General features: G+C 44.3%; 1 long non-coding RNA gene across 1 annotated transcript in view; it reads left to right on the top strand.

The window, feature by feature from the left end:
- The first annotated feature begins 978 nt into the window (after positions 1-978).
- The window catches only part of LOC116490283, a 29,094-nt gene continuing 5,425 nt past the window's right edge, over positions 979-24,647 (top strand). The window contains exons 1-2 of the long non-coding RNA XR_004253354.1: positions 979-1,062; positions 5,851-5,973. This is a non-coding gene — a long non-coding RNA (uncharacterized LOC116490283). The remainder of the gene's footprint in view (positions 1,063-5,850; positions 5,974-24,647) is intronic.

Genomic DNA, 24,647 nt, shown 5'->3' with positions numbered 1-24,647 from the left:
GCAGTCCAGAGAGACTGAGTGACTTTTTAATTTTCTTCTCTCCTATTCTATCTTTGTTTTCCTTTCTTCTTTCTCCTTCTGAATGCCAAACTGTGATCCTTCGTTTTCCACCTCATTTTGACTTCACCTCCCTCTTCTCCTCAATCAGTATCTCAGGTCTCTTTCCCCACATTTAGGGCCTGCTGTAGCCGTCTCTAAAATGCAGCAGTATGAGCCTACTCCTCCCTTCCTTGGCCACTTGGGTATTTCATGCTGTCTGGGAAAGAAGCCCTTCAGCATGTCAGCAGATCACCCTTAGAAGAAAGGGAGGAGCATGCATGGTAGTTGAGATGAAAGCCATCAGGAGCTGTTTAGCGTAGAGTTAGTTGAAAGTATTAGAGATAGCCTTGCTTAGATACACTCATTTTCTCCTTAGTGTTTTCTGAATTTTATCGGAATCCATACCTTCTTGTTGATTATGCCCTGAAGTCTTGACATGGAGCATATGCCAAGTTCAAAACTGGAGAACAGATAGCTAACTACAGGGCTATACATGTTGCTGTTTGTAGGGACCAGGCTCGTAGGTACACAGCCATTAGTGGACTACTGAATTGCTGTGGAAATATCCCTTTAATAATGTTATTTTAACCCAAACAAAGTTTTCTGTACATTGGGACTGAGAACCTTTTCCAAATTTTTCGTTTTGGTATTATCAAGGCAGAAAAAGAAAGGGAAATTTCAAATATTGCTCCACTTGGCCAATTGCTAAATGGTAGAGGAAACATGCATAACACTTTCATGGTATAAAAAATAAAATATTAAAACAGTACTGCAAAGTACTGCTTTTGATGCAAACTAATCCTGACCATGTTCTCTATAGACTTACCTATAAGCTTCTGACTTCTCTCATCTTTTTTTCCTCTCTCTCTTCTCTTGCTAACAGAGCAGTGGTCTCATGAGGAAGCCAGGACGTGACCCTGGAGGCTGCAGCATGTGCTATGTGACACCCTGAGATCTTGGCTCTCCTGCTGGTGCCCCTTTTTTACGGAACTTGGGCACAGCAACTCTGCCAGAGAGAACAAGGTATGGGGCTCTCTGCTGCACAGGGAGACAATTGAGTGTGACCTACTTCTAACGCTCTGCTACTTAACTCCTAAGGCAGAGAGAATATCCAGGTGACCCTGCCCACTTCTGTGGGGAAAATAGGTGGAGGAGGTTGGAGGTCAGGTTGCTCAGGTGGGATGGGACACATTAGCACTGCACATACTGTATCTCTCAACAGTGCTGGAACTGGCTATTTTAGTGCTGTTGAGTGCCCTGCGCACTTGGTCTTGCAGTAATACTGGATCCCCACCCATGTGTAAAGGGTAAAGAGAAAATTATTTGGAAACAAGTCAGTGTTAGGGAGTTTCTGTGATTCAGATCTGAGCTGCTGCTGTAACATTCCATAGTTAGAAGGGTGGAAACAAGCTAAATCAACTAAAAATTCTGCAATCTCCACTGGAAGTCCAGTGAGACCACCTCATCTTGAGAGCCTGTCCTTACCCTGTGATTATATCTTACATACTTGGCTGCTCCTGCATGGAAGAAATGCCTTCTCTTAGCTTTGGGTTCGGTTCAGATGCCAGTTCTCACAAGGGCTAAATTTAAATATGGGTTTGAATATACGTGCAGTTGGGACAGAAACCCCACCCATCCTTATTGTTTCACGTCTGCACGGAGTGAGAAGGACAGGGCTTTCTTTCCCTTTTTGCCTGCCGATAATTTGGGGCTATGACCAGCTCTGGCTGCAGACTCACTAGAGAAGTGGATCCCAGGCATTTGGTGGGTCCTTGGCTTTCACTGTGTGGCTTGCAGTCAGCTCTTGCCAGGACTGATTGTACAGCTCAGTCACACTGTTTAAAGGGAGATAACAAATCACCCATAGAAATGATCTGTTTTAACTGCCATGGTGTGGTGTATGCACTTTTCCAATGTGTAAGTACTACCAAATATTTCTGCCAGCAACAACAGCAACGCAGAGCTGACTCCCAGAGAAAGCTCAATCCAAAACAGGCTAGGAAATCACATTTGGTAAGTGCTCTGAAAGCCTTCATGGCCCGCAAGTAGGGAGGAAATAAGGAAGAAAAATCCTGTGAAAGAATAGACAAAGCTCTTTCTACCTTGAATATAGCTGGTAATTGCAATGAACACCAAAGTGGTGCAGCTGGGAAGATCATTTGCACCTCCTGGTGGTAAATCGAAAAATCCTGAAAAGTGTCAAGATCAGATGTGCAAACATTTACTATGATATAATGAGTCTGCTTGGAATAAGCTGTAATAAGACAGCAGCAACTTCCTGAAATCTGTCTGAGAGGAAAGAGAAATATATACAAAAAAAAAAAAAAAAAAGGCAACATAGTGAAGACTTAGAGCTCTTCAGTTCTGAATCAAAAAGAGATCCACAAGGAGTATTGTGCCACACAACGGGGAGTGCACATGCTCGGCTGTTTCACCTACACTGATGCAACATACCTGCAAATACAAGACAGCTGGAAAATGCTGGTTGCATTAGAAAATAATAGTGCCCAGTAGCCTTAACATCTTGACTCCAAGGGTGTTGTTTAGCTCTCTGATTAGCTGCAGGCTTCCTGTGTGTCCCCAGCTCGTGTTACTCAGTTTGTCATTTGTAAGATGCCATTGTAATAAGTATCAAATAAGGTAATATGCACCTATGGACCCCAAATATCTCTAAGGACTCATAGGAGTGTCTGTTCTTATTTGTTTTGCTATGAGTGGCCTGAACACTCACACAAAAGGACTTCTCTAATTTTGAAGTACGTAACCGGGTACAAATCAAGTACAGGAATTTCCATTTCTTCAGACATTATAATAGCTGCACTATTGAAAATCACCTAATGACAGTTCTATTGAAAAAAAAAAAGTATTTTGAACTTTTAAAAATTTTATGGGTCTCAGGGGGTTGGTAACTCTAACTTGGAAGTGTGACTTGGAAAATGTTCAGTGTTCAGTCCTAATTGTATACAGTTAGGGCAGAGTAGAGGGGAGTAGGGTTTAGTTTTTCAATTGGTCTGTAACACAAATCAGCACTGACCTTGCAAGGTAGATAAGAATCTCTCCTATAGGGTTGAAGTCTCTGTTAATGTAAATAAAATGAATGACTGTGTAGATTTCTCCAGTGTTTTTACAGCTTGGGTGCACAGTTGACCTGATCTACACTGAAATGTTTGCTGAGTTATGCTAGTCATAGGACACAGTTCTTGGGATGTTGTAACTGTCCTTGTAAGCATGGTTACATTGGGGAAAAAAAAGAAAAAGGTTTTCCTGTTATAACTTCATTTTGGGCTCTGGTCTAAGCTCCATCCCATGTGCACTGTTGTTTTACAGGTATATCTTTCAAGTAGAGACAAGGTCTTAAAGTCACTAACAAAGAAACAGGGTGAGGTGGCTGACTCATGCAGGCAAAATCTCACATCTTATCTAATCCTGCCTGGAGAGCATTGCTAAGGTCTCCAGCAGCGCTGCACACATCTTGCTGGGCAGGGGCCTGGGAGGGTCTGTGAGTGCTCAGTAAAAGCCTGCTTCGCTTTTGAGTATTGGATGGACAGCTGAACTGAAATTCCAGTTCATTGTGAGGCCAGTTGGACTTTATTGAAAAACATAGTAGGCAAACAAATGTGCTTGGTGTCTTAGAACAGACTCGAGGGTACTTTTTGCTTTAAGCCTGATAACAAACCTTGGTCTCTGCAAGTTAACAACAGCTTCTGCAGCCGGAGATTCAGATACTTGGAGGATATTCTCATAGGGAGGGAACATGCACACTTGAGAAACAAACAAAAAAACACTCACGAGCCTCTGCTCTGTTGCTGAAGTCTAGCAAGGTGAATGGCAACTAGGATGGTGAGATCATTTGCTAGAATGATTTCCAATGAATGACACAACATTCTGCAGTATCAATTCTTACTCATCTATGTAGTTACTGAATCTTTTCCAGGGTACCGAGTGGCACCATCCTCCCAGGGGCATATGGTGGCTAGTGTGGGACCTGGAGCTTGGAAAGAGCCGAGGTGTCTGTGTTCAAAACCTTTGTGCCCAATTCCCCTGAGCCCCAGTGCAGCTGCCCTGACCACCACCAGCCACGCTGCCATCCCATGGGTCATGTGTGTACCAGTGTGTAGTGCCAGGTGGAGCTGAGCTTTCTTCAGTGTAGTTCAGGAAGTCCGTGCTAGTCCACCTCCATCCCAGTTAGCTCTATTCATGGTCATTTTTGTTTGCAAGCTCCAAACGCACAATAAAAGGACCTGCAGTGCGGATTTGGAGCCTCCTGGTCCTTTGCTCGGTGCTTTGTGTACTCAGCACAGCTCCTGCCCTGGGACAGCAGTCACAATGGTGACAGTGGGCAGTTGGCATCAGCGGGAGCTGGACAGTAGCACCGTGTACCCAAAGCTGCAGTGATACCTATGGCCCAGCTCCTCTAGGTTTCCTGGTGAACTTGGTGTTTGGCTGCCTTAAAAATGTCCATCTGTGGTGGACGCATGCTGGAAATATCCATGAGGAAATCAATAAGATATTTCAGATATGATTTGTAATTAGTGTAGTGTAAAAACTGTAGCCAAAAAAAATAAATAAATAAAATTAGTCTGTATTAAATAGCTCCAGAAATGTCCACCATGAAAGGGACAGAGGTTCTGCAGGCATACACAGTGACTGTTTTTATCGTGAATGGACAAAGGGATACCCTCTCCAGTCTCCTCAGACAAGCTTGTCGTACTTTCAAGTTTCTGAAAGCATGATTTTATAACAATTATATTATTTTAGAGTAGGTCTTGGGAATGCAGTATATTTAGAAATTAAAATGCATATATGACTGTCTATACTGGGAAATATACACAGAAACCGAGACGTTATGTTCTGGTAACTGAGGCTATTAAATATGTAACAGCACCAATTACAGTCACAACAAATTAGCCAGTTTTGATTTGGCCAGGCTCTTGATGCTAAGCTGCAGCCCACACATCCCAGGCTCCCAGCCCTGAGAAGGGTGGCTCTGTCTGCACCATGCAATTAACAGAGAACTGTAAATATAGGATTTGCATACATTGTACCATCCACTGCAATGCATGATTAATGATAACGTGAACAGCAGTTCATATGCTTAAACATAGCATATGCTGAAAACATCTCTCTTTGCAGACTATCTAGCAGGGGAATTTCATCGCAAGGTTTCTTTAGCTTAAAATCAGGTTGTGTTTACAGCTGATAATCAAACTTGCCAATTAAGAATAATAACTACATACGTTTAACATCATGCTAATTTCCTAAATAGCTGACATGACCTTCTCTGAAACCTTACAAGCCGGTTATGATTATAATGAACAACTGAGACTGGCTGATGTTGTATAGTCTATTTAGGGTTATTGTTATGTTCTAGTGTTTTTTTGTGTGCATTTTTTTTTTAAATTGTACAGGCTGGAAGGAAACAGAGGGGATCATTTCTATAATTGCTAAGTGTTCTGTTCACAGTGCACCACGTTGGCAGTTGAGCAAGCTCCATAGGAGCTAGATCTATTTTAAATAATAAGTCAATTGGAATTTGCTACCTAGGATTTGAAGTAAGAGATCCTATAAAAGAAAAATTGCTTAATGAGGTGGACGGCCAGGATAAGCAGCATGTAAGAAGGAGGGGGGGGGAACTCTAAGTTGGGAAAGGTTTTCTTCTGTGGCTTGAATGAGTCAAAAAAAAGTCATGCTGCTGAGGAGAAAAAAGATGGAGTGCAATACTGAATACCAAATTGCACAAAGAACAATGTAGCCTGCTTGATATATATCGAGATATACCTGATATATATGCCATCTTTCTGCTATTCTCAGCATTGGAAAAAAACTTGGCTGAACTTCTCTGGTGTTGCAGTTTGAGAGGACGTGGACCAGTTGGAAAGATTCAAAGGAGAAGCCTTGAGTATAATTATGGAGGTCTCAAACATGACCAAGGAGGTAAGAGCTAATCAAGTTTCAATAGCTCAGCTTTTACAAGAGAAGCCTTTGGATAGCACAGAGATAATCCCCAAGTATGTAGAAGGTAGAATCAAACTGTGTAAAGGACAGAAATAGTCTTTCCTAAAAGCCCATGGTTTATGTGATAGAAAGTTGTGATCTTATGCTACAGGAAGAAAGATGCAGGTTAAACAATAGGGAAAAGCTTTCTAACAGGATAATAAAATATTGGAGTTTCCGTCTTTGGAGGTCTTTAAAAACACGTTAGACAAACATCTGTCACGAATGATATAGGTATAGATAATCCTGCCCGGGGCAGGGGGATAAACGAGATGACTTCATGAGGTATTTTCTTTCCCTGTTTTTCGTGATTCCACATTGAGGCTACCCTCACTTATGCATGTTTGGATCTGATCCATTAGTCTAGCCTGATACTCACATTCCAGGATGGGATTTTTAAAAGAGCTTTGAAAAAATCTGGTGGGATTTGGATGCCTACTTCCCTTTGACTACTTTTAAGAGTCCTAGCCTGTAAAAGTATTCTTCATCCAGACAAAGACAGATAATTTTCTGTATGTTGATATTTAAATCCTCTGACTAAATCTATGTTTCCCTGAAATGTTTCTGCCTGCTCCAACATGCCCTTCTACATTAAATTGCTATTTTTCCAGATGAATCACGCTGAGAACATCCAGCATATCAAGCTGGATATAAAAATGTGCAGTCAGAAATGTGAGCTAATCAACAGCAGCTTTTGTATTTCTTCGTTAAATACAAAAGGGACCGTTTCCAGATCTCACCACTGGCTTTGGGTAACCCAAATATCTCTGTGAACAATAAACTGACCCAACCAGCAGACAGCCCCATGGGAAGCAGAGGTTTGGCAAAGACTGATCTTGCATGGAAATGGAGCAGAACATACTTAAAACGAATCAAGTAAACAACATTGTGAAATTCTGTTGATTCTTTCTTAGAAGCTGTGTATAGCGTCTGTCCTTTCTGCTTCCCCTGTGTTTTCTATTCACTACACCTTCAGTGTTGGCTACCTCAGCTGGTTTTCTGGTGCTGTTTTATGTCCAGCAGTACTTGTCTTCCACTCTGTTGTTCCACTGATGTCTCTGCAGAGTCTTTCATGAATCTTGCCTTTCATTTTACATCCTGAACAAGGAGCAAGCTATATTGCGGATAGGAAGTCAAGCAACTACACTCATGTGTGAGCCAAAAAACTCCAGAATTGAAAGGTACCTGCTCTCTGACAGTTGAGGGAATAGGGCATTAACCCAGAAGCCAGTGCTGCTTCTTGCTCTAAGAGGCTTAAAGTCACATTACTTAGAAGTGTACTTGCTACTCAAGGCACAGGGAAGGAGTAGACTTGCTGCTCAAATCTTCTGCAACTGGGTTGCCCTTTAGAGAGGGCATGCCTGGAGCAGGAGAGGAAGGTGGTACAAGCACGGTCTGCTGCCCTGCAAGGGAAGGATTTCAAGGGAGGAGGTTACTTGCAACTGAACCATTGAAGTACCCTCCGAGGAGAAGAGCTGAATCCTATCACGCCACAGAGGGCCAGTAATGTTGGTTTTCCACAACCTAAAGGACTATGAGAGCCGTTAGCCCATTTTATGAAAGCAACATTAAAAAAAAAATAAATCAGTCTCATACAGACGGTAGGATTTTCAGTGCAGAAAGCTGTTCCATGTTTGTGATGATTTGGGTCTCACAGCTGCATGGTTTACAGCTCTCAGCCTGGGAAAGATTATTTCAGGGACATTTCTTTGGCATTTCCTGCTTGCTAGTTTAGTGCCCTCCACATGCCCCCTTGCCCTGTTTCATGGGCTGGCTGTCAGGAATTTAATTGCAGCTCTCTCTCTGGATTGACTGGATAAGGAAACTTTGGGGAATGCCTTAAGACCACGTAGCCCTAAGAAGTAGGTGCGCTTTGCTAAGATCTGCCCTACAGAATTCCCTCTGTGAATTTGTGCCCAAACTGTCACTTTCAGGGCTGTTTACAGTTCTATAAGGCTGGTTTGCTTGCTTTTATCCTGAGCTTTCCAGGCCTCTCTCTGCCGTAAATGCTTCCCTTTCCTCTTTTATCACGCTGTATTCCTTGCAACAGCTTCTCTCTTCCTTATCAGTTATTATTCCAGCCTGTTAAACTCCCCTTTTTCCTGTTAGTGATTTTTTATATATTCCCTGTGGGGTGTGCTGGGAACACGCAATTTCAAGCACAGAGATTCAATCCTCAGCACCCATACAGCATTTAGGCACCCCCTGTCTTGTCCTCTCCACACAGGGCACGTGGGCAGTGCCTCTATCACTCTTCCTGGGCTCGGGACAAGGCAGCCCTCTATCCCTTGCCTGTGGATTCCTTCAGACCAGGTGTCCGGGGACACCTGTGCTTGCTGTTTGCTCACTTGGTTTTTCCTCAAGCCTCGGCATGGGCTCGGCAGCACAGGCAGCTCCTGTGAAGGTGTGTAGGCGTGTTGGTGTCTGTGACTAAGTGTCAGGCCCTGTTAGACTGCAGTGGGGCAGGCAGATATAACTGCCTGACCACACCTGGTCTCCTTAAACACAAGGATTGGCCTATGAGCCTGGCCTGCTGCCCATCAACTACATACGAAAACCCCACTGGCTGTTTTGGGCTATTGAGTGATGCTTTGAACCATGACCACAGAGGACTTGTCTCGGTCCTACTTCCTGACAGTTCTTGCTCCAGCTTGTCCTACACCTATAGCACAAGATCCCTCATTTCAGACAGCACTGCTGTCCTCCATCACCCTCCTGCCCTTCCTTCAGCCCTAGCCTGATCTAATCTTAATGCAGTCAGATCCTGTACAGGGCACCCAACTGCCTACGGCATGGCTAAGCTCTCCTGATGTTCTGTAAGGAGACCATCAGTTTGAGGAGAGAACTTGTATGCCAGAAAATCCTTTGGTGTGTGCTCCTTCTGTGCCAGCACTGCAGAGACAGAGCCCACTGGGGGCTGTGACCATCCTCGTCCTTGAAGCACTTAGTACTGACATCAGTGGCATGACCTAAGATAAAGCTGGCATGAAAAATATTCATCTGTCTTTTCAAATTCTGCATGTTTGGCCTGGTTTTCATTACAGCTGCAGCGTGTGGCATTGGCACAGCCAGTGCTGCCTGTCTGGGAGAGGGAGGAGGCCTCTGCCAGCACCCCAAAAGCAGCTGCCATGCCAACAGTGCTCCTGCCTGCAAGCAGGAGACCCAGATCTCATCCCTTAACCTCAGTTCTCGTGAATGAAATGTCTGCTTAAACTGTTACAAAAAATTTAATTGTCTTTTCAGGATTTTTTTTTTTTTACCTCTTTAAATAAGCCTTTTTCTTTCCTTTTTTTTCTTTCATTCTTTTTTTTTTTTTTTTTTTTTTAATTAATTTAAATTCATTCAAAATAACATTTTCAAAATGACATGTCCCAGCTTTTCAGGACAGAATGTTCTGGTTTCCCTGGTGAAATCATTTCTCAAATACTATCATATTTCTGAAGGATCTTGTGCATTCAAAACCTGCTGTCAAATATCCCTCTTTTTAACACTTGTGTGGGCCCCTTCTGAACACTTCAGCAATAAAGAGGGAAAACAGACGAGGTCAAGATTTGAGTTTGGGTGGATTTTGGTATATTGACTTATGTGGATGTTTGCCTGAATCAGTCTGTAAGCAATTCAAGAACTGTGTTTGTCTTTGTGAAGTATAGTGTGCCTTCATCTGCTTTGTGACCCACCGTCTGTCAGAATATAGCTCCGTTTTTATTTGGGTGTCTTCAGCCCTACTGTATTTTCCATTTCATCTCCTTTAGCAGTGTGACTAAGCACCTCTTGAGGGTTACTCTGTGACACGGTCAGTTCATTTGAGTTGATAATTTCTGGGAGTTATATAGCTGGACTTGTGTTTTTAAATTTCCCTTTACCCCATAATTTTTTTTCCCTTGGAATGGCTCGAGGAAATGCACACAAACTAAAATCTGCATGTGGTTTTACTTGGAAGGCTTAACAAGAGATGTTGACCTATGTGTTTCTAGCCTGTTTCTACAACAAGAAAGTTATTTTGAATTCTGTACAAAGCTTCTCTTATATATGCAAAAATTAAGATATTGGGCAATTACTTTTTTTCAGCTAGAAAACAATATGTTCTGAGTAGTTCCAGAACATCACACTAAAACTTTTTTTTTATTTCTCTTTCTGCTATGCAGATCCTCTTTTTATGAAAAAATGACCTTGGTGATCATTCTTCATGTTCCTGAGGTGTCTTCGCTCCCAGAAGTTGTCCCCTTATTTCCTTCTGGGCTTTCAAGGCACCTTAGAAAACATCTGTTATTGCACCAACTGATGCAGCCTTTATGATTTTTGCTACAATTAAACTTTGCAAAATTGCCATGCTGGATTTTATGGGCAGATTCTGGGTTAAAGTGTAAACCAGACTACAAGGAAAAAGAAAAAGCCCCGACTGCAGGCAGGCAACTGCTGGAAGTAGGCCTCTGCTGCCTCAGCATGGGCTGGGCAGTTCAGGCTGGGCTTAACTTTGATCTTGGGCTCTCGTGGTTGCTTGACTTTACTCATATGCAGATCTCAATGGGATTACATGTGAGGTTAAACAGGATGAGTGTTTGCTGTGTTGCAGCTTTGGACTATACCCAGTGCTGGTGAGCACACAGACAATATTGTAGTGGGCAGCTGTAGCCACCACTCTGAGGCACGCTAATAAATGGACCCGGAGGAGCATCTGCTAACAGAAAGTAGTTTAGCTGGGAATAAAATAAAGTTAGGCATGAATGTCTAGTGTCTCGTCTCTTCTGTGTATGCAGGACCACTTGCTTCCTATTAAACCTGTGCTCCCCACACAGCTGCAGTTTCTAATGACAAGTCACTAGGGCACCTGGTGCTACCGCCCTCGTGGCCACGCCAGGCCCTGGCAGCAGCCTGCCTGTAGCTCTCACTGCTGCTGCTGGGGAGATCACAGCCTTCATTTCATCAGAAAGTAAGTCCAGTTTCCTTATCAGTAAGGGTGGGAGTTTTAAATAATTGCCCTATGTGTTTCCTAATTGATCAGGTTTGTGATTTACTGTGGATGTGAATGAAAACTTGCTGACTGGTTTTGGTTTGGGGCCTGCAAACAGTTGCAGTGAATGACGCCTGAGAGTTTGGCTGTTCCTGTTAAAGTTGCTGGAGAAGGACCCTGGCTGTTTAAAGTCAGCATTAAATGCTTGTTGTCCTCTGTGAATTGAGAAAGTTTGTGCATGAAAGGGTTTTCCAGGTGGTTCGGCGCCTCCAGGAGTGTTTTTAGTTAGTGTAAAGGAGAGCTGGATTTTAACATTGGCTGCTGTGAGGTAAAAAAGATTAGATTGAGCAACGTGTGAAATGTGGTTTATTTATTCTCTCAGAAATGACTCAAAACAGTGATTTGTGGTTTGGATGTGAGATATGAGGAGGTTATCTGGCTGACCTGAGATCACGCAGGCTATCTGCAGTAGGACTAGAAAACAGTTCTCTATCTTCCAGTGCTGCGCTGCAGCCGCTGACGTATGAAACAACAGTGAACCCTTAAGTGACCTTCATTGCAAAACCAAACTCTAAGGTACCTTTCTTCTTTGTCTGAGTTGTTGTAGGCCAACATCAATCACCATGTTCAGGCAGTATTCAGTGTCTCTTAAACCATGATTTGTTAAGGTGGTATTAACTAATCCAAAAGCTACAACATACTTCTGCTGAAACTAGTAAACGCTTTCCTTCCTTTTCAAATGAAAGCTAAGGCAGGTCATGAGACTGTGGGAACAATCTGAGGGGCTGTGGCTTAACCATGAAAGCGTTGCATCTGTACTACCTCCTCCTAGTTCTGGTTATTCCTTTTTACATGAGTCACTGGTAGGCAGGTGAGCTTCTAAAATGAACTGAGATTGCAGGACTGGTTTGTGGGCATGCGCGGACCTGAATATCGTAGGCAATGTCATGCTGGAATCGCTGAGGTGGTACACAGCAAGGCTGGTGGAAAGGAATCTGTGTTGGTGTTTTCACCTTTGTACTGCATTATTTACTTATTTATTTTTAACTGGGAGATGCAGCACCCTGAAATATGATTTCCATTTTTTTTTTTTTTTTTCCTGCATAGGAGTTCGTACAGTGAAAAAAAACATGATTTAATTTTGAATGCTTATTAATGCCAAAGCAGACCTTTGAATCTCAGGTACAAATGGTATCAAAGTAAGCATATTCAACAAGAACTTTACTAGATTTTTTCCTAAGTTTTCCTAAAAGCCTAAAGCCAAAAGAGAGGCCCCTGTAACTTCACTATAGCAGTCTGACAAGGATGCAACCATGTCAGGAGCCAACTGAGGTGTGAGCCCTGATATGGTCTGTAATTTATTTATCAGATTCTGCTTTCCTTCATTAACTTCTGACCTCTGAATGTGTGGGTTCAAGTCCTGCTGAGACATGGCAGCGTTGTTTGATAACAGAAGAAAGCACAAGGGATGTTAAAAACCAAACTCTCAGTTGTCACCACCTTGTTTTCCAAAGGTGTGTGATGACGGTCAAGGGGCAGGTGTTGAAAACACCGTAAGGAATTTTTTCCAGAGAACAGCTAAGCATGAGAATAAGGGGGACGTGTCTGAAGATCAGTTTTGCTTGGCATACATTAGCACTGCGTTCTTAGGATGGAAATTAGAAATGATACTCCATCAGTCTGTGTATCTGAGGAAATAAAAGGTTCATTACTTTCTGACCTATGCTTTTGGTAAGAAGTGTTTTTTTTGTGTGTGTGTTTGCAAATTCAGGGTGTTTTTTTTTTGTTAGTGACTGCTGTGTTAAAATACACAAAAAATTGCTGTCATGGCAAATCTGGAAAGTAGCAATATTTTGCTCACAATTCTCAGTTGTTCCACAGGCATATCTTCGTAGGTTTGTAGCTTTCTCTCACCCTGTTGTCAAGCTTTGTAAATAGTTTACAGCAAACACAAAAGCAGAGAAAATTGGAAGAGCAGATTAAACCCCAGAAGCTGCATTTAAAACTCAAGAAAGTTAAGAGGAGGGTTGGCTGTGTCTGGCCCAGTATACGTGAGGGTTTTGATCTTCCAGTATGGTGCTTACCCTATGTCAGGAACGAATAGCATGCAGTCTTCACTATGCATTTAGCCTCTTTCATGCACAGGAATAAGAGTCCAAGTATCTTGTACCTTCTTATCTTCTGTATTTGTCCCTTCACTTGTCACTGTGTCAATTGTCAGCACTGCTGGTCTGGCTTATGTTTTCGATGAACTCCTGACCTTTGACTTATTTGATGTATCTGCAAGTAGGATGCTTTTGTAGGGTTTCAAATATTTGGGAACTGAAACAAGAAACATTTAGGGACCAAATTTCTTTAATGCTATATGAAACTGAATAGAAATATGCATTTAAGCTTTAGTGCTTGGACAAACGTGCCCGAGAAACTCGGGGTGAAGATTTCATGGGAATAAACTGGTGAAATTGTGTAGGTCTTTCTCTAGCACTGAGTTTAAACTGTGGTGTTTTTTTTTTTTTTTTTTTTTTTTTGTCTGGGTATGGATTGTTAGCTCCCTTGATTCAGAGGCGAGCGTGTATCATTCAGTGCCTTTCAGGTGTAACAGACCAGATGGGCAGCTCTAAGGTACCTCGTTCTCCTTCAGCTCAGAACAAATCTGGTTCTTCAGTTCCTAACTAGTACATTTTAGGTGAAGATTTTCTTATTTTTCTTCCAGATTGCTCAGCCAAATTCTTGTGTTGGGTCCAGTTCTTGTTTATAAGTGGATTGTGTTCCATTCAGCATGCCAGTTTCTAGGATTGTTTTTGTAAAGAAAAGCTTAAAAAGATATTTCTAACTATTTTAAGGTTACAGCATTCAGGTTATACAGCATTCAGGTCAGCTTAGGCTATTGTAGCATTGATAGTTGTCATTCAGGGCTGTAAAACATATTTTAGATGTTTTTATATGGTACGATGTACAGGAAGTAATGTGCATTTAGAAGACAGAAAGAGGAAATAAACTTGCTGTGCTTGAATCAAACTGCAAGCATTTGTTCCTCCTTGGATGCACTGAAGCATTTAGGGGTACAATGATCTAGGTAACTGCTAGAGAAACTTTTTTTTTCCACCACATCTTGCCACCGTATGTATATATGAGCAAAAACAAAAATAATGAAGTATTATTAATAAGTAGTCTCTTAAAAATACTTTCTGATACTGATTAAAAGGGAAATATTTATTATTGACATATCCAGGTCTCCCCATCATCATGTCTAACTCTTTTGAAATGCTGGAGCATTAGTGCTGCTGCATGATGAGACAGGAAATAGTTGTATTTTGGGAGGATACAGGCCAGATGGGAGAACAGCAAAATTTATTTGCTATGAAATGTTTTAAAAACCGAATTCTCAGTGATACCAGTAGGTGACATCTTCCTTTCTGGGTATGGCATAATGAAACGTGCCAACGTGTTTGTTTGTTTGTTTTTCCCTGCTTTGCTTGTGTGAAAATGAACATTAAAAAGCGCAGTACATTTGCATTTCTCTTCATTCTGTGCAGCGAATCATGGCAAGGGTACTGTTAACTAAGTTCAATTGTCTGAAAATGCATTTCACATGGTTTTTAATAATTACTTCTAGAATCAAGTGAAAGAAAGTAGTGCCAGGCATTTCAGACAGAAATCTGCATGCTGACTGCACTTCAACACTTTGCAGCACATCCTTTGACACTTGTTCATTTATCCAAACCCTAAGACATAGCTGATCACACCATTACTGCGCCAAACATACGAAAAGTAACATCTCTGCCAGCAAAGAAATTAAATATATACGATCTCCTTTTGAAAGCAATGCTGAAACTAAAGGTTTTTTAGATTCTGTGTTTTTTGCATGTTGCAATTATTTAGATTTAAAAATTCAAACTCGGGGGAAAAAAACAAACAACAAACAAACAAACTTTAATCTTTCAATGAACCAAGGTTTCTCAATGTTGAGAAGGCTTGAGGTACTTCATCTTGTTCAAAACCAAGGAAGCAAAACACATGCTTGAATCTGGAGATTTATTTTTATTTAGCCAAAGCATTTATTTGAATGCCCCAAGTATTCCCCCAAAACACTTAACGGGAGAGCCAGTAAAATATTACTGCATCAGGGAAATTGGAGCTAAAACACTGAGACTGTTTTAGTGAACTTATTGCTGAAGATATATGGCTCTATTGTCCGTATGTTGCAGGCTAATTCCCAAGAAAGTTTTGATGGACTGTGAAGAAAGAACAAGTTATTGCAGCTAAGTTCATTGGAATTCTGCTATATTACAACAGTGGTTTGCAACTGTGTTTAGCTGACCAGGAACCATCATAAATTTTAATAATGTTTAATTTAACTTGGTTATGTTTGTTGCGTCTTGGTCTATTTAATTTTCCAGGAGATAAGATAGATAGAAAAATAATGTGTATGTGTTGTGCATCTATATATAGATATGTAGATAAGTCTATATATACATACACATAATTTAACTTTATGAGTTCGAGTTATGAGAAGAGTTCTCATAAGAAGTAATTAATGTGTGAAAGCTGCCATATATAATTACTACCGCCCAGGTGGTAATAAATGGTATTGAAAGTTACTGGACGAGTCACTCTGTGCTGTAGTAACCTCCCAGGTCAAGTTTGGTGCTGTGGTGACAAGCAGGTACCACGTATGCCATAAATACCTGTACGGTGCATGCCGGTGCCCATACTGCGGGCTGCGTTCTCTTTTTCTAATGGCAAAGTTATTTACAGACAGAAGTGGTTGTAGACATCAGACCCGTGCCCCAGATGTAGGCTCCGAGCCGTCTTTCTGAGTGGACAATTGAGTTGCAATCTGTGATAGGATTGAGCTGAATATAACTGTATTTTCCTTCTCATCCTTTTCTGCCTACAAACAAGATAAGAGCTGAATAAAATCTTGCTGGTAAATAAGTAACGTGGTGAACGTGTGTACAGCTCACAGTGCGTTTGTGGAGTGAGCACAGGCAGGGGAAGGGGATGCAAAAGCACCTGGGACAAAGCATAAGCCATGGTTTCTTTGCTCTAGCTCCTGTGCTTCGTGCCTTCCACTTCAGCCTGGTGTTTTGCTGAAAAAGTTTTTAGTAGGACTGGAACTGAGCTAATGCCCTGTAGAGAGTTTTATATTCCCGAGCGTTCTCACCTGCACCCCAAACCTGAGGGTAACACAAATCATTTGTTGTCCCTCAGCCTGACTTGATTAAATGTTCCCCTCTACACTTTCATGTTATTCTGCAGTGAAGGGGGAAAAAAAGAGGGTTTGTGCTGGAATCCAAGTACAGCTTTTAATTTTTTTCAGCAGTTGAAAGAATGAATGATTACAGCTTGTGAACCCATTTGAGCCTTGACTAACTTTAAAAGCAACAACAGCAACAACAACAAAAACCACTATACAACATGTCAAGCAGGAAAGTTATTTAAAAAAGAAAAAAAAACTTGCACACAATAATAATAATAACCCCTCCCGGGGGGATGGATGCTGTTACAGAGGGCTGTCATTTGGTGCCAGCACGATTTGCCAGGGATGTTGAAAACAAAGAGCTGGGGAATGCGGAGCAGCAGACTGTCTCAACAAGTGCTCATGAAATATGTTGTTGTTTTTTTTTTCCCTCTCCTACCCCTTTCCTCCCCAGTCGAAAGCTCGTATTATTCACGCACCCTTAGGGCGATTACTTGAAAGGATATTTAGCTCCGCACGTAATCCTCACCAGCGCGAGCTTCCGGAGCTGGGGCACTTGTTGACAGGGCTCTGCAAAGCTGAGGATAAACGAGTTGCTCCTCCTGCAGCTCTTCTGGCTGCTCGGGGTGGCAAAGAGGCTTCTTGGTGAGGGGCACGGCAGCCAGCGGGTGCTGTCATCGCTGCTTTTTGGGTGACTGTGAGCTGCCTGCCTCCTCGGAGCCTTGAGTGGGGTGGCCCTGAGGAGCACGGCTGCACAGTCCTGTGGATCCTTACCAGTTGTTTCCTCTCTCATGCTTAGCTACTGAGACTCCAAAGTGCTAACGTGCTGGTTTTATGTCTTGGACTGATACACAAGTGTCTTCCTTCCATGTATGCACTGGGTGAATACAGCTAGGTTTATTTATAGCTGGTTCCCTCTCTTCCCCCATCTCATATCCTTGCCAAACTTTCACCCCGGAAACCAAAAGCCTTCCTGAATCTTGGGATGCAGGGGACCAGCCGAGCTGATGGACAGCCAACGATGAGTGCCGACCCACGGGAGCGGTCTGTAGGGTGAAAAACTTGGTGCCAAGCATCCACCGTCCACACAATTCCCTGTTTTAGATTTTTGTTTAATTTTTCTTTTACTCCAATCTGCTTCCAGTCTGTCCCACGAACCGGCTGCTTGCCTGCACCCCGAGATGCGCGTCCTCCCAGTGACTTTCTTCCAACACACAGAGCACGGCACCAGAAGTGGGGGAGTTGAGAAAACAACTCACCCAGGGCATTTCTGCGGCATCCCTGCTGCCTGCAGACTGCGCTAAGGAAGTTTTGTAAGGGAAATGAATGCCCTCCAGTGGCAGAAAAGAGCAAAATAGATCAGCTCAGGTTGTTTTTGGTAACTGTCACAGAGTTGCTGTAAGTACACTTCAGTCCATAGATGTGCCCGCCTATGGGGCACCATGCAGTACTAGCAGGGACCTTGCCTCAGTTCTTGCATTTGGCAGCATCGCAGAGCGAGGAGATGTACCTTGGTCAAACCCTTTGGACAATATGTGGCAGTGGGCCTCAGGATGCTCAAACAGCGTGCACAGCCAGGTTGTGTTGCTGCAGGTCATGGCATCGGTCTGCTTGGCTTCGTCAGCTGCCTGTAGGTCTTGCGGAGTGTGCTGGAGCATGTGGCATGGGGGGGAACCAGCAAAACGTCACGCTGTGACCACCAGATAGAGGTGGGGAGAAGGGGAAATACGGGGTCCAAATGTGTGAATCTATTGTACGTTGAGCAAAAAGCAAAAGAAAGCAAAAACCCAAAGACAAGCAGGGGGCTGTGGGCAGACTGGGAGGCGATGGCAAGCACGAGGCAGCGTGGTCACTCTGCCCTTCAGCATGAGCGGCTCCCACCTCCCAGCCCTGATCCAAATCCCTCTATTTCTTCTGCCCTTTGGGGTGCCTGTGTCTCTTGCAGGTTAGTGCCCGACCTGTGCTGGAAGCACAGCTCCTGGCAGTGCAGAAGTTGCAAGCTGCTTGATGAAATTTGGAGATTCCTGCCTCTGAGACTTGGAGTGCCCTAAAGTGCCTGACGTCCTCTTGCGGGAATCGGCCAGCATGTTATTGGGCTAGGGGGTAAAGCTGGGTGCTTTTGGTAGCTTTTGATATGGAATTGAGTATGAATTGAGTGAGTTATAGAAGTCGTTTGACAAAAAAATTTATGAACTTGTCCAGTTGTGTATTTTTTTTTTTTTGGTAAATCTGAATGGACAACTTAATTCCAGAGCACCATATAACCCATGGCTGATGTAGCCCTAGCAAGGCCTTACCTAAAATGATTAAGTAAATAAAGACTTTTCTGTCTTCGGTATATATTAGATCTGAGAAACAACTGCAGAGATCCATGTTCATCCCAAAAAGCTCCTGCCACAGCAGTATGGTCACGGGCCAGGTGTGTCTGTGGGTGCAGGGAGAGCGTGGACCCCGCAGCTGTCAGCTCCGTTGTGCCTGCGTGCCGTGTTTATGCACAACATGACCTTGTTATTTGCAATGCTTGCAGTACGTCTTCCTTCAAAACAAATCTCTAAAACACTATTTTTGGGTGAGACGAAGGAGGCCCTTTTGGAAAAAAAGAGACCAAGCTGCGTGTACTATGTGAATATCAGCACACGTACAAGGAATTTTGAAATGCATTTTAAAGGACCCTGATTGTTGTCTGTGGAAATGCTGTTTTTCCAGAAACAGTTTTCTAAGTTCATCATCATTTGGTGATGGCCCAGGAAAGAGTGAGATCAGAAGCTGGTGCAAGCATTAGTGCAAGCCATGAATCTGCTGTAAACTCTGTCTGCTTCTCTGTAGTTAGCACTTCCCACATCTCCTTGGCTGCCTCCGTATAACCAGCTGTACAGGGGTTGAATATTTAAACATGCATCATTCAAGGGGATTACACTTAATACAGAATCATGGAATCACAGAATATCCCGAGTTGGAAGGGACCCATAAGGATCATTGAGTCCAACTCCTGGCACCACACAGGTCTACCCAAAATTTCAGACCATGTGACTGAGAGCACAGTCCAAATGCTTCTTAAACTCTGACAGGCTTGGTGCAGTGACTGTGTCCCTGGGGAGCCTGTTCCAGTGTGCAACCACCCTCTCAGTGAAGAACGTCTTCCTGATGTCCAGCCTAAACCTCCCCTGCCTCAGCTTGACACCATTGCTGTGGGTCCTATCACTGGTGATTACGGAGAATAAGTCACCTGCCCCTCCACTCCCCCATGTGAGGAAGCTGCAGACCGCAATGAGGTCCCCCCTCAGCCTCCTCTTCTCCAGGCTGAACAGGCCCAGTGCCCTCAGCTGCTCCTCATACGTCTTCCACTCTGAGCCCTTCACCATCTTTGCAGCCCTCCTCTGGACACTCTCCAACAGTTTCACATCCTTCTTGTACTGTGGTGCCCAGCACTGCACACAGTGCTCGAGGTGAGGCCGCACCAGCGCAGAGCAGAGCGGGACGATCACCTCCCTCGAGCGACTAGCGATGCTGTGCTGGATGCACCCCAGGATACGGTTGCCCCTCCTGGCTGCCAGGGCACACTGCTGGCTCATGTTCAACTTGCTGTCAACCACAACCCCCAGATCCCTCTCTGCGGGGCTGCTCTCCAGCATCTCGTCACCCAGTCTGTACATATAGCCAGGGTTGCCCCGTCCCAGGTGCAGGACCCAGCACTTGCCTTTGTTAAACTTCATGTGCTTGGTGATCGATATATCTGTAGGGAATATATCTGTAGGGAAGAGGCTAATAGTGCTCATACTATTTGCATCAGTTCTCAAGTGTGCTGAGGTCTACTTCGCTTCCTCATTTTGGCAGATCACACTTCTTTTATTTTGTTCTGTTCAGCAAAGAAATACAGAAAGACTTTTTAATTTTGTTTTTGGCAATGTAGTAATTTTTAAGGTTAAATAAAAGAATGACCAGTCATATTCACTTAACAGAACCAGGTATCCTTCTTTTGATTTGTATGACTCAGAAAAAGTGGTCAAGATACTAAAAGCTGTATTGACCTAACTGGAGGGAAAACAAAATTGAAAAATCATTGATTACTTCTTTTCCATTTTTTTTTTTCAAGGCTACTATTATGATCACATATAAGACATGCACATCCATGTAAATATATATGAATACACACGGCGTTATTGCTAATTCAGTAGCAAAGGTCTGTGGTTAAAGAAGAGCATTTTTCTGCTTCCTTCAGACTGACCTCCAAAGGCAGTCTGCACCTTGATCCAAACAACGTTCGTCTGCTGTTGAAGGCGCTCACATGAGAAGCCCAAAGCAAAAGCGTTCTTCATGGGCTGCTCCGTGCTGTGGAGCTGCATGGACATGCGGTGTTGCCAGGCTGGGCTGGGCTGGGTGAAGCCATAAAATGGGAATTGTGCTGCACCGGGTCCCAAAAACACTGTTATTGCCTTCATCGGTGGTAGTCATAACACAAAGCTTTCAGACAGTGGTGTCTCTGGAGGTTGCTTTGTTGAAATGGTCTGGTTCAATTTATGCTGCTGCCTTATTTACAGCCAGCAAGTGACCTTCTGGTCATTGTCCCCGAGTGCTGCTGCTTTTCCTCTGGAAGGACAGGCGTGCCTGCTGCTTGGACAGCAGCGTGGTGTCGTGCAGCTCCGCTGTCCTCAAACACGCTGCACGCTTGAGTTGCCTGAGAGGTGGTGTGGGGAGTTAGTGAAGTCTAAACACATCTTGGTGTGCGCTTATCTGTGGATCTAGCCAGCTTCAGGACTGTGCTAGTACCCTGACACCAAAAGGTTTTGTTGACCCAGCTGGAATTTGTTCCAGCTCCTCCACATTCAGCTTGCTGTTTTCAAAGTAATAGGGTAGCTGCTGGAAAGCTGAGTTTTGAGCACAGGATCTTTCATTCCCCATTTAATCCCTGTTCCTAACACAGTGTTAGCCATCTCTTGCACAATTTGTGACGTGATGTTTTCCCTGCCCTTTCCTGCACAATGTTACAGCCCTTGTAGGAGTCCTTGGGTCAGCATCTGTGTGCAAGATCCTGACGGGATGTCAGGCAGCGAGAGGAGGCCTCGCTGTTTCAGATCTTTCTCATCCTTAGTTTCTTTTCTTAGTCGCATTTATTTATTATTTAAATATTATGAAACATTGCCCACGAAGGAAGGGAATCCATGACCTCATAGCACTTCTATGTTCAGCAGCCGTTTCTGAGCGAGTGCTTTCCCCCTGCAGGAGGAGCAGCGAGGAATGTGTTTATGAGCAAGGACGGTCATGCATGGCGGCAGAAAAGCTGAGGTCACTCTGCTCTCCTAAACAAGAGCCTAAAAATAGTGCCAAATTTGCTCACTGAAAAATAGAGTACAGTGCTCCTTGGCCACATAAAAGATGACTGGAGCTCTGCCTTTGTTCAAAATGCCCTCAAATTTATAGGCTGTATGGACTAAATGAAAATACTTGGAAGGAAAAAGCAGGCTTTCAGGGACTGTTGATTCATCACCTTATTCTGGAAAAATAAACCCATGGGTAAAAAGATAATAAAAGTATGTTTACTCAGATGAGACACTTGATCTGATGGGGAGTATCAGTTACAGAGCCAGACTTGCCCTACGTGCTGTTTCATCTCGAGATCTGGCTGCAGATCAGATCCATCAGTCACTCTGCAGCCCTGGCCAAGCCCCCTGTAGAACATTTAAAAAAAATAAAGAAAAAAAGGTTGGGGAAGATGGTGACGGTGCTTACTAATGCTTAACCCAGCACTAGGGTGATTTCTCAAGCTGGGTCTGTGTTTTGGAAGCCCCGCTTCCAACCTGCATCAGCCAGTTCTGGGCTTGGCATGCTCTTTGGGGGAGCTTTGCTTGCCCAGAGGGCACTGAGAGCAGGGGAACGCCAGGTTGGATGCCCGAGCTGGGTGCTGGCCCTTCTCCCTGCTGAGAGAGATGCCCCGTGTCTGTCGGGATGAGAAGCCTGCACGGGTATCTCGTGTACATGTAGGGGCAGGCACCTCGGGAGTTTTGGCATCAGGTGGTGCCCAGCCACCACCTTCCCACCCAGAGCAGTGAGTAAATTGTAGATAAGCTCCAGGAAATCGAGGACTGTGAAATGAAGCATCAAGGCTGAGAGCATGGTGCCACCATCCACGGAGCCTACCTCCCTGTACTTCATGCTCAAGAAATATCTTAAGGGGAAACCCCTATTTCTGCCCGTTCTCAGATGGACAGGAAAATGGAATGGGGGAAACGCAGCGAGATGGCCTTCAGATCCGGGCACCTGACCCAAACACCATGTCACGTTCAGGGGAGTCCTTGCTGCTAGCACCAGTGGCTTTGGGATTGACCCCATGCAGAGCAGCGTTGGTTGTTCCTCTTTTTCCTCGTGTGCTGGTCCTGTGGGGCTAACACCTGCAACACAGGAACAAAAATACCTGCGGCACTCTGGGCTGTCCTTCCCAGCAGCCAGAACAGGCCTCTCCGCTGTGCTTTTCAGGGAAGAAAGCTCAAAACTGCTGAAAGCATACATATTTCTAAATAGCTACAGCCTCGTTATCCTTTTCAGCCAATTTGAGGCATTTCCCATGACGCCACCAAGGGGTGCTCGCCGAGGGTCTGTGCAGCTGGGGCTGGGCTGGGTGCCCTGCAGCAGGCAGTCCTGCTGGGAGCTGCTGGTGAGGGTTTTTGCTCAAAAACTGGTGATCTATGATTAATTTAATCTGTATCCTTTCCTAACTTTGGCCTCTGCCGTTAGTTTCCAGGCTCCTTCCATGGCTGCCGCGTGCAGCAACGCTAGAAGAGGACACAGAAAAAGCCAGGGAGGATCACCAAGCTGGAAGTGTTAGTATTAAGTGGAAAACTTTCAGGGGGCTTCTCAGTCCTTTGGCACGGCAAGGTGATAAATCATCCTTCAAGTGCTTTTCCAGCAGATGCGGCTGTAAAATGTGCAATGCATCACGGAGCAGAGCTCCCGAGCCTCTGCGCTCGGGGTGGTGCCTCCGACAGCAGACATCTGGCTGGGCTGCCAGCAGGAAAGCGCTGCGCTTTTCCGCTCGCACTGCTTTGCTTTATTCATCTGATGGAGACAACGCTCCCCGGTCCTTGCCTTCCCCCTGGCTGTCGTGCTTGGCAGCTGAGGGCACCCCATCACGTTCCCCACGGCGGAGACGTGCGCGTCACATCGCTGCTGCTGTGAGCTTGCAAACAGTGAGCTAGGGAAAGAAATGCCAACAGTGAAGTGGAAGCGTGCTCGGCTGCCTAAATCCTGCAGGGTGGGAAAGGAGCCCTCCTACAGCAGGTATAGCCACAACTGCACTTGGAAATACTTGGGGGTACCTCCCTGCTGCCCCTTCTGCCACAAAAATAATTAATCGGAGTGCAAAAGCAGCAGGAAGTGAATCATTAGCTTTGGAGATGAGTGAAGTGCACTTGGGGAGAGGGTTTTTTGTCCTCTGACACCAAGAGCTCTTTGAGCTGTGATAGCTACTCATTATGGAAAACAAACAAAGTTAAATTAGGCTTATTTATTGACTAAAGTCAACAACAATAGAAATAGTGGCGATGGGTAAAAGTGATACATAAAGCATATTAGTTATATGCAAAGGTACAATTAAAGCATCTGCTGGATGGCGTGCTGGTGGCCAAAGGGATGGTGTTGGGAGTGAGCAGGGGGGCGATGAAGTCAACAAAAAGCCACAAACACAACACACACAACTGGCCGTGTTTCCTTGTGGAGTGTGCTGCTAAGGGAAGCACTGCCTTGGGGTGTTGGGAAAACCTGAAAGGATGAAGGTAGGCTCTTTCTAAACCTTCACAGTTGCCAAAAAATCACGTGCTCTGGCTGTGCAGTGTTTGTTTTCCTTGGCAATCTTGTCGAGGAGCCAAGAAAACGAATGGGTAGGGCTCCCTCCTACATACAGTTGTCTGCTGCATGTACTTGTCAAAGTGAAAACAAAACTGCAAAGGAGCAGTGTGGGAAAACTTGCTTGTGAACACAGTACTGGAGACAGCAAAGGACTGGAGACCGGAGGCTTGATAGTTTGAAGGAGAGGGTTGTGTCCTGCTGACTGCCAGACGTGCTCTGGGGAGCTCAGCAGATCCCCTGTACGGAGCAGCGTTTCAGAGGTATGCTACTGCCCCGCTCGCTGCGGCTCTGCTCCTCGCCCGCTTCCTTTCAAGGGCATAGTATGGCCCACAGCACATTTTCATAACAACATTCCTGTTTGATTAAAGTCAAAAAGCAGGCCAAGTTTTCAGAAAGTGAGTACGACATACTCTAATATTGCTCTATCTTCTCCGTGTCTGCTGTTCTGTGATCTTTGCTGCTTTGAATGCTTCCAAAAATAACTTGAAAGAGGTGCATGGCTTGGTTATTGCCAACACAAGTAGTTATTGATCTAAGCGACGGCTTGGAGAGGAAGGACAGTAGAGAAACCACCCTCTGCTGTCCACATGTTTAGGCCTCCTGCCTCCTTTTGGTCGAGCT

The sequence above is a fragment of the Aythya fuligula genome, chromosome 5 (genome assembly GCF_009819795.1).
Source record: "Aythya fuligula isolate bAytFul2 chromosome 5, bAytFul2.pri, whole genome shotgun sequence".
NCBI classification, from domain to species: Eukaryota; Metazoa; Chordata; class Aves; order Anseriformes; family Anatidae; genus Aythya; species Aythya fuligula.
The sequence above is the reverse complement of the archived record's forward strand: the minus strand, read 5'-3'. Positions and strand labels throughout refer to the sequence as shown.